Here is a 12998-nt window from a genome sequence, read left to right on the forward strand (position 1 = left end):
TCAATGGCGCCGAGCACAAGGTCCTGCGCTTGCACAAAGCGTTGTACGAGCTGAAGCAGGTACCCAGGGCCTGGAATGCCAAGTTCGACGCCACGATGCTGGCACTTGGTTTCCAGAGGAGCTATTCGGAACACGGTGTGTACACACGCACCAGAGGCGCGTCGAGACTCATCGTCGGCGTCTACGTCGACGACCTCGTCATCACCGACCACGGGAACGATGACATCGCGACATTCAAGGCGGAGATGAAGAAGGTGTTCCGTATGAGCAACCTGGGGTTGCTCTCTTACTACCTCGGCATAGAGGTCCACCAGAGCAGCTCCGGGATCACTCTTCGTCAAGCAGCCTATGCTGGGAAGCTCTTGGAGCGTAGGGGGATAAGGGCTTCAACCCGGCGTTGGCGCCAACTGAACCACACCTGAAGCTCAGCAAGGAGAGCTACACGCCCACCATCGACGCCACTAAGTACAGGTGGATCATTGGCGGACTGAGGTATCTTGTGCACACCCGGCCGGACCTTGCGTTCGCGGTGGGTTATCTCAGTCGCTTCATGGAGAAGCCCCACGAGGAGCACGTTGTCACTGTGAAGCGCATACTGCATTATGTGGCAGGCACGCGTGGGTACGGGCTCTGCTACAGCAAGGGGGAGGAAGATTGTACACTACAACTCATCGGCTACAGCGATGATGATATGGCCAGCGACCCCGACACACGAAAGAGTACAAGCGGCGTCATCTTCTTCCTCGGTGGCAGCCCAATCACTTGGCAGTCCGCCAAGTAGAAGGTTGTTGCTCTGTCCTTTTGTGAGGCAGAGTACATTGCGGCGGTCACCGCTGCATGCCAGGGCGTCTGGTTCGCCTGTCTTCTGAGGGACCTTGTCGAGAAGAAGATTGGAGCGCCGGAGCTCAAGGTGGACAACATGTCCGCCATTGCTCTCACCAAGAACCCTGTCTTTCATGACCGGTCGAAGCACATTGACATGTACTGCCACTACATCCGGGAGTGCATCGACAGGGGGGTGATCGTCATCGAGTACGTAGCCACCGAGCTGCAACTCGCTGACATCCTCACGAAGGCGCTTGGGCGTGTACGCTTCCAGGAGCTGCGCATCAAGATCGGCGTCAAGGATCTTCCAGGTGACTCGATCAAGGCTTAGGGGGGAAAATGTTGCACTTAACCCTCAATCGATCACCGACATGTACATAGCTTGAGTTAGTTTTTCTTTCTATTGCTATTCTCTAGCCTGTAAGTGCACGTTCCGCATCTGTAGGACGTCGTGCGGTGCTCGCGGTGACCATGGGATGGCATGGCCCAGTAGAGATGTGCACACTGCATGTTCTGGTAATTAGTTACTTTGTTTTTCCTTAAGTACTCAGCTAATACATCAGAAAACAATGTTGGTTGTTTGGGCGGCACCAAAACTCTGTGTCCTCTGTGATCGCGTTGTGTGTGTGCGTTCCCGGCGCTCCGTGGCGAGCTCCGGTGTCCCCGGCATACCGCCGGCGACGAACTTCCAGCGAACGATGACAATTTCTGCATGAAGGAGATACTTGAGTAAAACACTTGCACGGGGGATTTGGGAGGTGAATGTTCAATAGCCAATTTGTTGCGAGTGTTCCACAGTAGCGCCCAAGCGAACCCAGCAAAAATAAACATGCTAATCCATTTAGGCATGCCACAATCTCTACGAGACCAGCGCCCACGCCATCTTCCCAAGAGAGATGGTAACCTGACCAGCCCAAAGCATCTCAGATCCTACACCAGATGAAACGAGCAAAGGAGCACTCAATGAAAATGTGGTGAAGACCTACTTTTCCACACAGAAAACAAGAGGAGCTCCCCTTCCAGCCTCTTTGTTTCAAGGCATGAGCCGTCGGGAGTTTGTTGTTGTCAATCTGCCATAAGAACACCTTGATCTTTAGTGGCAGTTTGACTCTCCATACATTATCTGAATTCTTAATTAGGACACCTCTGTTGGTTAAGCAGGAGTAGAGGGATTTGGTTGTAAAGGTTTTGTTTTCTCTAAATCTCACTCCACAGTGTCCCGTTCCCTGGTTACTTGATAGGAAAGAAGTTCCTGCAGGGTAGAAGGTCCTCCCTTTCTACCAAGGTCAGGCTCCTGAAATCAATAAGCCAATCACAATCAACCCAATTGTCTACTACTCGGAATTGGGAGTACTGCACATGCAGAAGAGCTGAGGGAATTGCAGTTTCAAGGGGGTGTCACCCAACCAAGTGTCTGTCCAAAAGAAAGTATTCAAGTCATTTCCCACTTTGTGAATTGCCCCCCAATTGAAAAGGTGTTTCACTTTGTGCAAACCCTGCCAAAACCGAGAAGAGTCTCTAACTTTTGAGGAGAAAAAATGCCCATTCGACATGTATTTTGCCTCTAGGAGTTTGTACCAGGTGTCAGTTGAGCCTTTCATGATTTTCCAAATCCACTTGACTAGAAAATGTTGTGCGGTATGTCTTAACGTTTATAGAGAGATCCGCGAGCGCACAGATAATACCGTTGTCGCATTTTACCGAGTATTCGAGTATCATTATTTATATTTTTGCAAAGGATGGTATGTGGTAAAGATACTTTACTTGGTACATAATTAAGATAGTATGCTTAAGCTAGTCCACATTTTATACAGGGTTAAGTCATAAAAAATGAATATCAGGGCAATGTTACACACACGTAGCCAATCTCAAGAATGAAGAATAACAAATAAACCAAAGGGCACACCAAACCTTTGCTTTAGCATGGATTTCTAGTCTAAACATATGAATTGCATAACTGAAGGAAGCACTTATCATGGCATACAAACTATCAAGATAGCAAGGCAACCATGAAGATACTCTAAAATAAAGATAAATCACTGACAAGTAGGATACAAAGCCATTACCAAGGCAGACGATCACTCTCCAACCCTGAAGATGACTTGTATTCGCTAAGGGCTCCCTCAATGTAGTGAAAAAGTAGCCCATAGGAGATAAAATATTCTATCTAGCCACCTTGTCCCATTGTGGAAGTGGTCTATAGGAGAGAAATAACAAAAGCTACCCTTAGCACTATGGGCTGCCCATAAGCCACTAAAACATTATAGCTATCAAGGAGGAGATGGGTAGCACAGCTGGACTAGGAATATCTCTTTTATTTGCTATTGGGCCACACCTCACTGAACATCCAGCCCTTACATTGTGGAAGTAAAATTAACTAAAGCCTACTGACACAAAGCTGCCACATATGTACTACTTCAACCATATACATTGGGGTCGCCCTAAGAGAGGTTCTAGCCTAGCTCCACTAGCACCAAAGGTTACAGGTAGCAAGAGTAGGAGGGAGAGAGGCTTGGATGTGGTGTGTTTTGGATGAGGGCTCCTTCTCCTCCTTTTATCACTTGAGAGGTCGGTTCCTGCCATCCGCTTGTATGGAAGCCATAGTAACCAATCTTGGGAGGATAAGAGCAAATCTCCTGCCAAAGTGCACATGGACGAGAGCTTGGCCAATTCAGCCTACCCCTGGTGGGCCCCCTAGCCACCGACTTCATCCCACTAGCTGACAGGTGGGTTTTTATCTTATCTTTTGGGTGTTGCTGTCTTGGAACGTCGGTTTGATCTAACATATGGTCCTTCTTTTAAGTGTGACGCAAGGTAGAATCTTCTCTGTGTTTCTGTTGCATCTTCGGCATGCTTTCTTTTTATTCCAGGCTTGTGAGGCGGAAATGGCTAGGTATACAAAATAGCTATGAAGTTAGGTTAGTGATACAAATATGTAAGTTGGGTGTATAGTTTTCCTTTATTTATGAGTATAGTTGACGGTCGAATTTTAGCACTTAAGGGTCATCGACAAGCATGCCTGGGACCCAGCCTCCGACATGGCTATCCATCTTGTCGGGTATAAATGTCCCGAATACCTAAAGAAGGAGGATTAGTGGGCCAAGCTGCTCCGTCAGGCAAGCTAATGGCGGTATCAGTGAGCCCGACCTACACGGAGGGGCTCCGCCTCGTCCGACCTAGGGAGGAAGACTCCTTTCGCCTGACCTAAGGAAGGATTTCGCACCCCGCCCGACCTATCATATGGGCCCCACCTCATTAGGTGGTGGGGTGGACGAGGCAGCTACGCCCGATCTGTAGTAGGGACCCACCATGACCCATGCCGCGCGAGTCTGACAGCGGCACATGCGGACAGGGGACCGGGCGTGCTCTGCCAAGGCCTGCATTGACACGGTGCACAATGGAGCGCCCCTTCCTGTCACGTCCTACGGTGTTGTATATCGTAAAGTAGGGGCCGGACGTGCTGCACCAAGACCAAGACACCGCTGCTTATCCCGCTCCGCAGACCATGGGGTTAGACAGACCCGGTCACGGAGGCGGAGGGTGGTGACGGCAGGGTCAGGAGGACCCACGATGACTGGCACGACGGAGAAGGAGCACACTATCGCCGTTGGGAAAGAGGCAGGCGGAACTCCGGGCAGTTCTAGCCGGCAGCTGCCCTAACCAGATAGGAGCCACGAACACTCTTTCTTGTCACCGATTTTAGAGATTTGGGATGCCATTTGTTGAAGTATTAGGCAATTGCATGATTAATTTCTGAAATAAATAAATTATGAACATAACTAGATCTAGCATGAACAACTCTATCGTACTAGCGGCAAGGCACAACAGGATGATTAACTCTGAGAACATGATTAAGAACCGGATGGAAAAACAGATTACGTACTGAGCCTTGGATTTTGGAAAGATGAACGGAGATGGCCGGACGAAGACAGTCCTATTGACGGAGTGCAGCAGTCGATGTCGCAGACGACGGTTCGCCGCGGCGCCTAACTTGGACGAAGGACGGGCCGTGATGAAAATCTTGGAGCAGTCGCGCCGAGCGCTTCCCAAAAACCTTATTCGTCCTCTCCTGGTGCAGGATCTCGAGGACGGAGGTTCCGGAGGCCTACTCTCCCGATCATCGATGCACGCCAATGCTCAGGATGGATTTAGACTACGATGGCGGCGCAGCAGCGAGAAAGAGGCAAAACTCTAGGTTTTGTAACCCTAGCTTGGTTTTATAACCTTAGCTTGAGTTGATGTGTTCTCTTGTGGTAGCCTATGGGTTAGATATACAATTTCCCCTAGCAATGTGGGATTAAAGGTTTGCACCCCTCCACCACTTTCTCATGCCCACATGGGCCTTTTAGATTTATTTGGAATAGCTGAAATATTTAATGGGCCAAGCCCAAATTCCAACAATCCCCCACCAGATCTCAAATTCCCATTTAGAGGTTTGCATGTTTCTCACTACTGCTTAATATACCAATGTTTCGATGAGGACTATTAAGTTGAACTCTCATCTAGAACTTCAAGCTACACTTATCCACAACTTGAACAATGGACTATGCCTTGAATTGCAAGTTTGGTGCAGACAAGTTTCACTTAAAGTCATAACCAGTACACGGCTGCCAGTAGCCTTCTCCGCGGGTGGAGCATATACGTCATACTCTCTGGTCTCTTCAAGAGCTTGTTAGAGATTACCCAAATCTCATAGACTGCGACGTTCAACAGTCGAACTCATATCGGTATGTTTCTTTCAAGAATGCTCTGTAGGACAACATCTTTGCTTATTAAAGCCAATAGAAACACATTAAGGCATATAGCCATCCTACCTTACAGCATTTGAGAGTATTGCATCTTCACTTAGAGAGGGTTTAGAAGGAATTACTCTCCTCAGTTCACCAATAGCTTGTTCTTCCCAAGTCCTAATTCACGGGATCTCCGATCACATAGGTTGGGTTACTACTATGGCAACTTACACGGGTCTCATACCCATCTCCCTCGATGCACCTTCTATCACATTCCGTGATAGCCCTTTTGTAAAGGGATCTTCCAGGTTCTTCTCTATTGAAATATAAGTCATACTTATCACTCCGGAGTTTCTCAACTTTCTGACAAACTTCAGTCATCTCTTGACATGTCTTGATGACTTTGCATTATCTTTAGCACTATTAACTTTGACTACCACTGTTTGATTGTCGCAGTTCATAAGGATAGCCGGCACTGGTTTTTCAACCACAGGCAAGTCCATCAAGAGCTCACGCAACCACTCTGCCCCGAACAGTAGCTGTGTCCAAAGTAGTAAGTTCTGCTTCTATGGTTGACCGCGTCAAAATGGTCTAGTTGCAAGGCCTCCATGATATCACACCACCTCCAAGGGTAAACACATACCCACTCGTGGCATAAAGCTCATCAGCATCAGATATCCAATTCGAATCACTATATCACTCAAGCACAGTGGGGTGCCCAGAATAGTGAATCTCATAACTCTTAGTACCAACTAGATAGCGCATAACCCTTTCAAGTGTATGCCAATGATCAATACTCAGGTTGGACATGAACCTGCTCAATTTGCTCACAACAAATGATATATCGGGTCTCGTTGCGCTAGCTAAGTACATGAATGAACCAATTATCTAAGAGTATCATAGCTGATCTTTAGCAATTTTCTTGTTCTTTCGGAGTATCACACTGGGATCATAAGGAGTCGGAGAAGGCTTGCTATTCACATAGTCAAAGTGGCTCAATGTCTTCTCCACATAATGAGATTGCGAAAGAGTAATCCCATTCTCATCCTTGATTAGCTTGATATTCAGAATCACATCAGCTTCACCCAGATCTTTCATATCAAAACTCTTTGATAGAAAAGACTTGACATCATTGATCAGTTCAATGTTCATTCCAAAAATCAGTATGTCATCCACATACAAACATAATATGACTCCTGCACCCCCACCATAGCGATAGTACACACATCTATCAGCCTCATTTATGACAAAGCCCGCAGAAGTTAAAGTTCTGTCAAACTTCTCATGCCATTGTTTAGACGCTTGTTTCAGACCATACAAAGACTTTAACAATTTGCACACCTTGCTCTCTTGACCCTTCGCTACAAACCCATCAGGCTGATCCATATAGATCTCCTCATCTAACTCTCCATTTAGGAAAGCTGTCTTAACATCCATCTGATGAACGATAAGACCATATGATGCAGCCAGGGAAAGGAGTGCTCGAATAGTAGTCAATCTAGAAACAGGTGAGTATGTGTCAAAGAAGTCTTCGCCTTCCTTTTGTGTGTAACCTTTGGCCATAAGTCTAGCCTTGTACTTCTCAATAGTACCATCAAGCCTAAGCTTCTTCTTGAACACCCATTTACAACCCACAGGTTTGCAACCATAGGGTCGTTCAGTGAGTTCCCACATACCATTGGATATAATCGAGTCCATCTCACTTTGGATAGCTCTTTCCAATCATCTGCATCTAGAGATGCATATGCCTCAGCAATAGTAGTAGGTATGTCATCCACAAGGTACACAATGAAGTCATCACCAAAGGATTTTGCAACCTTTTGTCTCTTGCTCCTTCGAGGAGCTTCACTGTCATCCTTCTCAAGGATTTCCTCACGCTCAACTAGTTGTTTAGAAGTCTCAGTAACATTGGGAGCAATAGGTTCAGGAGTAATCTCAAAAGAAAATCTAGACGGGCTATGCATATCTTTCATAGGAAAAATATTCTTAAAAATGTTGCATCACGAGATTCCATAATACTATCAACATGCACATCAAGTATCTCAGATTTAACTACTAAAAATCTGTAAGCTATACTCCTCTGAGCATATCCTAGAAAGACACAATCCACTGTTTTAGGTCCCAATTTGTGCTTCTTGTTGATTGAGACATTGACTTTCGCCAAGCATCCCTATGTACGCAAGTAAGAAAGCGATGGTTTTCTCTCTATCCATATCTCATATGGGGTATGATCTTTATTTCTGTTTGGAACTCTATTCAGAACATGACTCGTAGTCAATAAAGCCTCCCCCACCATGCTTTAGATAAACCAGCAGTGTTTAACATGGCATTAACCAAGTCAGTCAACGTGCAGTTCTTTCTCTCAGCAACCCCGTTTGACTCGGGTGAGTAGGGAGGCGTCCTCTCATGAATAATACCATGTTCCTCACAAAATTCATCAAAGATTTTAGGAAAATATTCACCACCACGATTCTGACCTTAAACGTTTGATCTTTCTCTCTAGTTGATTTTCAACTTCGGTCTTATAGATTTTAAAGTAATCAAACGCTTCATCCTTAGTTTGCAACAAATAAACATAGAAAAATCTAGACGTATCATCAATCAAAGTTATGAAATATCTTTTTCCACCCTTTGTCAACACACCATTCATCTCACACAGATCAGAATGTATGAGTTCGAGTGGTGCCAAGTTTCTCTCCTCGGCTGCTTTGTGAGGCTTTCGAGGTTGCTTCAATTGCACACAACTATGGCACTTCGAACCTTTGACAATAGTGAAATTCGGAATTAAACTCATGCTGGATAATCGAGATATTAAGCCAAAATTAACATGATATAAACGAGAGTGCCAAATACTCACATCATCATTAACAGCACCGCAAATCTGATTCACTGACTTATTACAAAAATCTGCAAGGGAAAGACGGAACAAGCCTCCGCAATTATAGCCTTTACCAATAAATTGTCCATGTTTCGACACGACTAATTTATTGGACTCTAACACTACCTTAAACCCATCCTTACACAGAAGGGAGCCGCTCACTAGATTCTTGTTGATAGTTGGGACATGCTGCACGTTCTTCAGCTGCACGATCTTTCCCGAAGTAAACCAGCCATAGTAAAATCAACAGATTACCTAGAATAAAGTTTTTGGATTGTTGAAGTATTAGGCAATTGCATGATTAAATTCCGAAATAAATAAATTATGAACAACTCTATCATACTAGCGGCAAGGCACAACAGGATGATTAACTCTGAGAACATGATTAAGCACTGGATGGAAAAATAGATTACGTACTGAGCCTTGGCTTTTGGAAAGACGAACGGAGATGACAGGATGAAGACAGTCCTGTTGACGGAGTGCAGCAGCCGATGTCGCAGACGACGGTTCGTCGCGGCGCCTGACTTGGACGAAGGACGAGCCGTGATGCAAATCTTGGAGCAGTAGCGAGCCGTGATGCAAATCTTGGAGCAGTAGCGCCGGGCGCTTCCCAAAAATCTTATTCGTTCTCTCCCAGTGCAGGATCTTGAGGACGGAGGTTCCGGAGACCTGCTCTCCCGATCGTCGGTGCACGCCGACGCTCGGGATGGATTTAGACTACGATGGCAGCACAGCAGCGAGAAAGAGGCAAAACTCTAGGTTTTGTAACCTTAGCTTGAGTTGATATGTTCTCTGATGGTAGCCTATGAGTTAGATATATATGAGATCCATAGGACCTCCTCAACTTCCCCTAGCAATGTGGGATTAAAAGTTTGCACCCTTCCATCACTTTCTCATGCCCACATGGGCCTTTGAGATTTATTTCGAATAGCTGAAATATTTAATGGGCCAAGCCCAAATTTCAACACCCATCCCTCTCTCAACCGTTTGTAGCCCCCTACTACAAACCAGTGGAAGATACACGAGTAACACAAACTAGACGTAGGGTATTACGCCTCCCGGCGGCCCGAACTAGTATAAATCCTTGTGTCTTCCTGCATTACCATCCCCCACTAAATGCGCATCTATGAGAATCACTTGCCGGTGCTAAAAAACACAGACAATTGGCACGCCAGGTAGGGGACTTTGCGCGTTTCATTCGTTTTTTCTACCAAGTGGCGGGTGGCCATCATCACAGTAAATTGGGTCCCGGGTGCGCCTGTGCACTTCGGCGGCCTACGCTTCATCGTCAACCTGGAGGGCGGATTGGAGCGCGTCTGCTCCTCCGAAACCGATGGCTCCAATTCCATCGTCGTCTCCCTATGGGGGCTGCAGGTGGAAGCCTCAGAGGCTAGCACCTCTCCACTAGCCCGATGCCTTCTCGCAGACCGCACGAGAGTGGAAGGACAACAACCGCGACGGCGGTCGTTGCCCGGTTTATCCCTGGACGATCGACCGTCCCTGGACGACTTCCACCAGGCCCTGCTCTTGCTCGTCAGCATGGCGGCGGAACTCTTCGGAGGAGAGCCGAGCTTCCCGGAGATTCCCGACAGGGACATCTTCGCGGCATTCCCCTTCGGCCTGCGCAACGCCGTGCAGGACATGTGGCGCCTCATCACACAGCGCATGGCATCAAAGCCGGCGGACACCGAGCCCATCGACACAACAGACACCGAGTTCGGCGACACGACGAAAACCGAGTTCATCGGGATGGCAGACCCGTCCGAGAGCCTTTCCGGCTCAGGCTCTTGCGATGTAAGTCACCACCCATCGCACGAGTGCTTCATGGCAGATTAGCGTGACGACCGTGTTGGCTTTGTCTCTCTGCGAACAGAAAATTTAGGTACCAGAGAAACACTCTCTCTGACAATATATAACAATGATTTTTATTTTGCAATTTAGGTCGCTAATGATCATTCGATCTTTTGGTTGAAGCAGGTTCAAATGGTGGGCAAGGATCTGTACCACTGCCTGACGCAGGAGCTGCGCCTAGAGCTGCACAAGCACCTGCTTGTTTCTAGCAGTTACAACTGCAAGGTAATTACATCTTTTTTTTTACCTTGATTTATGATTGTGTAGAAGAAGATGAGCAGATAAAGTGATTACTGTTGAAGAAGGGATGGTCCGCTTGACTCCCTTCTGGAGTCCGGCGACCGGTGTGGCGACCACGCCGTCGACGCGCCGCCGGAGCGACTCCTCTCAGGCTTCGTTCTCCTCTCCATGTCCGTCTGAGGGCTCCCTTCCGCTTCGGGTTCTAGTTCGGGCATGGGTTGGCGATCCAAACCCGCTTCCATCACCAGTTAACCATCTGGCTCCTGGGCCATGGCGGTCAGAGAGTTGCCCGAGTCCTGAACGGGGGGGGGGGGGGGGGGGGTCGACCAGGGGTTTTGCCTCCTGTCTCTGCTTCGGCAAAGGGACATCCCCCTTTATTCCCTGCGCCGCCTTCCATCTCTAGGGTTGGGGATCCGGTGAACCCTCCGTGTTCATCGGGGAAGATCCAAGAGGGGGCTCCTTCCTCTCGGAACCCTCGGTGTTCTAGAGACTGGGAGGAGAACCCGGTGCTGGCGGACCGACTAGAGCACCTCTGGAAATGCAGCAAGTCCGTGGGGGTCTGCTCTTCGATTCCGGTAAGTTTTCCCCAAGCGGTCGCTTCTCTGAAGCCTGCGTCCCTTCGTGATGCTAGGTCTGTGAGTTTCTCTACCATTGGGGGAGATAATCGTTCTTTCGCTCAAGTTCTTAAATCAAATACTTCTCGTACAGGAGGGATGGGGGATTCTAGAAATTTTGGTACTCGCAAACCCCAGCACCCTAATGAGAGAGAAAACTTTGGGGGTGGAAGAGGTAGGAGAGAAGACTTTCAGTATGAGGAGAGTTTCAATCAAGGGCACTGGGATGATAGAAGAGGAGGTTTCAGAGGTGGTAGATTCCCTAACTTTCAGTGGAGGCAGAGAGCCCCTGGTAGGGGGGATTTCCATCAGCAGAACGTTGACCCGCAGTTTGATCTGAGAAACAATCTTAATCATGGTCGTGACAGGGAAAGGGACAATAGATTCCAGGACGAGCTGAGAAGGAAAGGAGTTGAGAATTTGCAGGACACTACTCACTCTGAAACTAAGGAAAATGAAGATGCTGAGTTGAAGGAGACTTCTAGGAAAAAAGAAAATTCCATGAATAGACAAGGGGAAGGAAAATATGGAGAGTTGGGTAGCTGCACTAGATGTGGGAGATTTGGTCACAAACCTGAAGATTGTCTAAAACCAGTGGTCTGTAACAGATGCAGTAAGGAAGGTCACCTTCAAAGGGTTTGTTCAGAAACTATGCCCTGGGAGTTTATTGCTCCTTTTTGTGGTTTTGCTGCACATGGACAGGGTTTCCACATCATTCAGGAAGATGATTGTGGAGACAGAGAGAAAGATATGGCAAACTGTGCCTTGATCACAATTACCAAAGGAGAAGTTAACTCCAAACAGATTGAAAATGAATTTAAGGCTCAAGCTGGTCCTCAATCCACTTGAAGGTGGTTTGCTAAGAAAATTGCTGAAAATGTGTACCAACTTAGATTTCCTACTGCAAAAAAAGTTGAGGAACTCTACTTTTTCTCTGGTATGCAAATGAGAACAGTGCCTGAGGTGTTTTTCAAAGTTGAAAAGTGGAATTCCAATGCTGGGGCTAAATCTGAAATAGACTCAGCTTGGTTCAGAATCTTTGGGATTCCTTTGGAGAAAAGATCTGTTAAAAGAGTGAGTTTAATTGACTCTCTGGTGGGAATTCCTTTGGAGGTAGACACAATCAATCTCAAGAGGTGGGAATTTGTCAGAGTCAAGATAGGATGCAAAGATGTGACTAAAGTACCAGCAGTTGTAAAAGGATTAATGGATTTTCATTTCTATGACTTCACTTTCCAAAGAGAGGTTCCAGTGGAGGGCATTACTAATTCTGCTGGCACACAATGGACAAGGAAATCTAATAGGGCTAATGATGACAATCCCTCTCCCAAAAACCAAGATGGGGTGATGGTGGTGCTAGGCAAGATAACTTAAGTGGTAAAAGTGATGCTGGTGCTGGTCCTTCAGATTATCACCAAGGAAGGCAACATAAATCTCAAGCTGCAAATGGTGAGCCAAAAACTGATGAAGAACCAAGAGAGCGACCTACTCAGAAAATGGATAGAAATGAAGGGAAAAAGTCAGCAAACTCTCTCCCGTTTCATCAACAAAACAATCTGGGTAACATTGGGGAAAATGCCTACCCATCTGAAGAAAATCCTTCCCAAAAGGAAAACTACAAGCAATCTGTTGATACAAACAAAGGAAAATCACAAGAGGTGAGTGAGGATCAGGGGCTCAGTTTCGATGACATCATTTCTCCTGGTGGACAACATCTGAATTTTGGGACCTTTGAAAACATGGAGATCAAGAATATTTGGCACATGCAACTTGCTGACAACTCTATAGTACCTATCAATGAGTATGGGACAAACTTGTTTGGCTCCAAATTTGACCCTCTAGCTGCTATTGAAGCTAAAT

The sequence above is a fragment of the Panicum virgatum genome, chromosome 7N (genome assembly GCF_016808335.1).
Source record: "Panicum virgatum strain AP13 chromosome 7N, P.virgatum_v5, whole genome shotgun sequence".
Taxonomy (NCBI): domain Eukaryota; kingdom Viridiplantae; phylum Streptophyta; class Magnoliopsida; order Poales; family Poaceae; genus Panicum; species Panicum virgatum.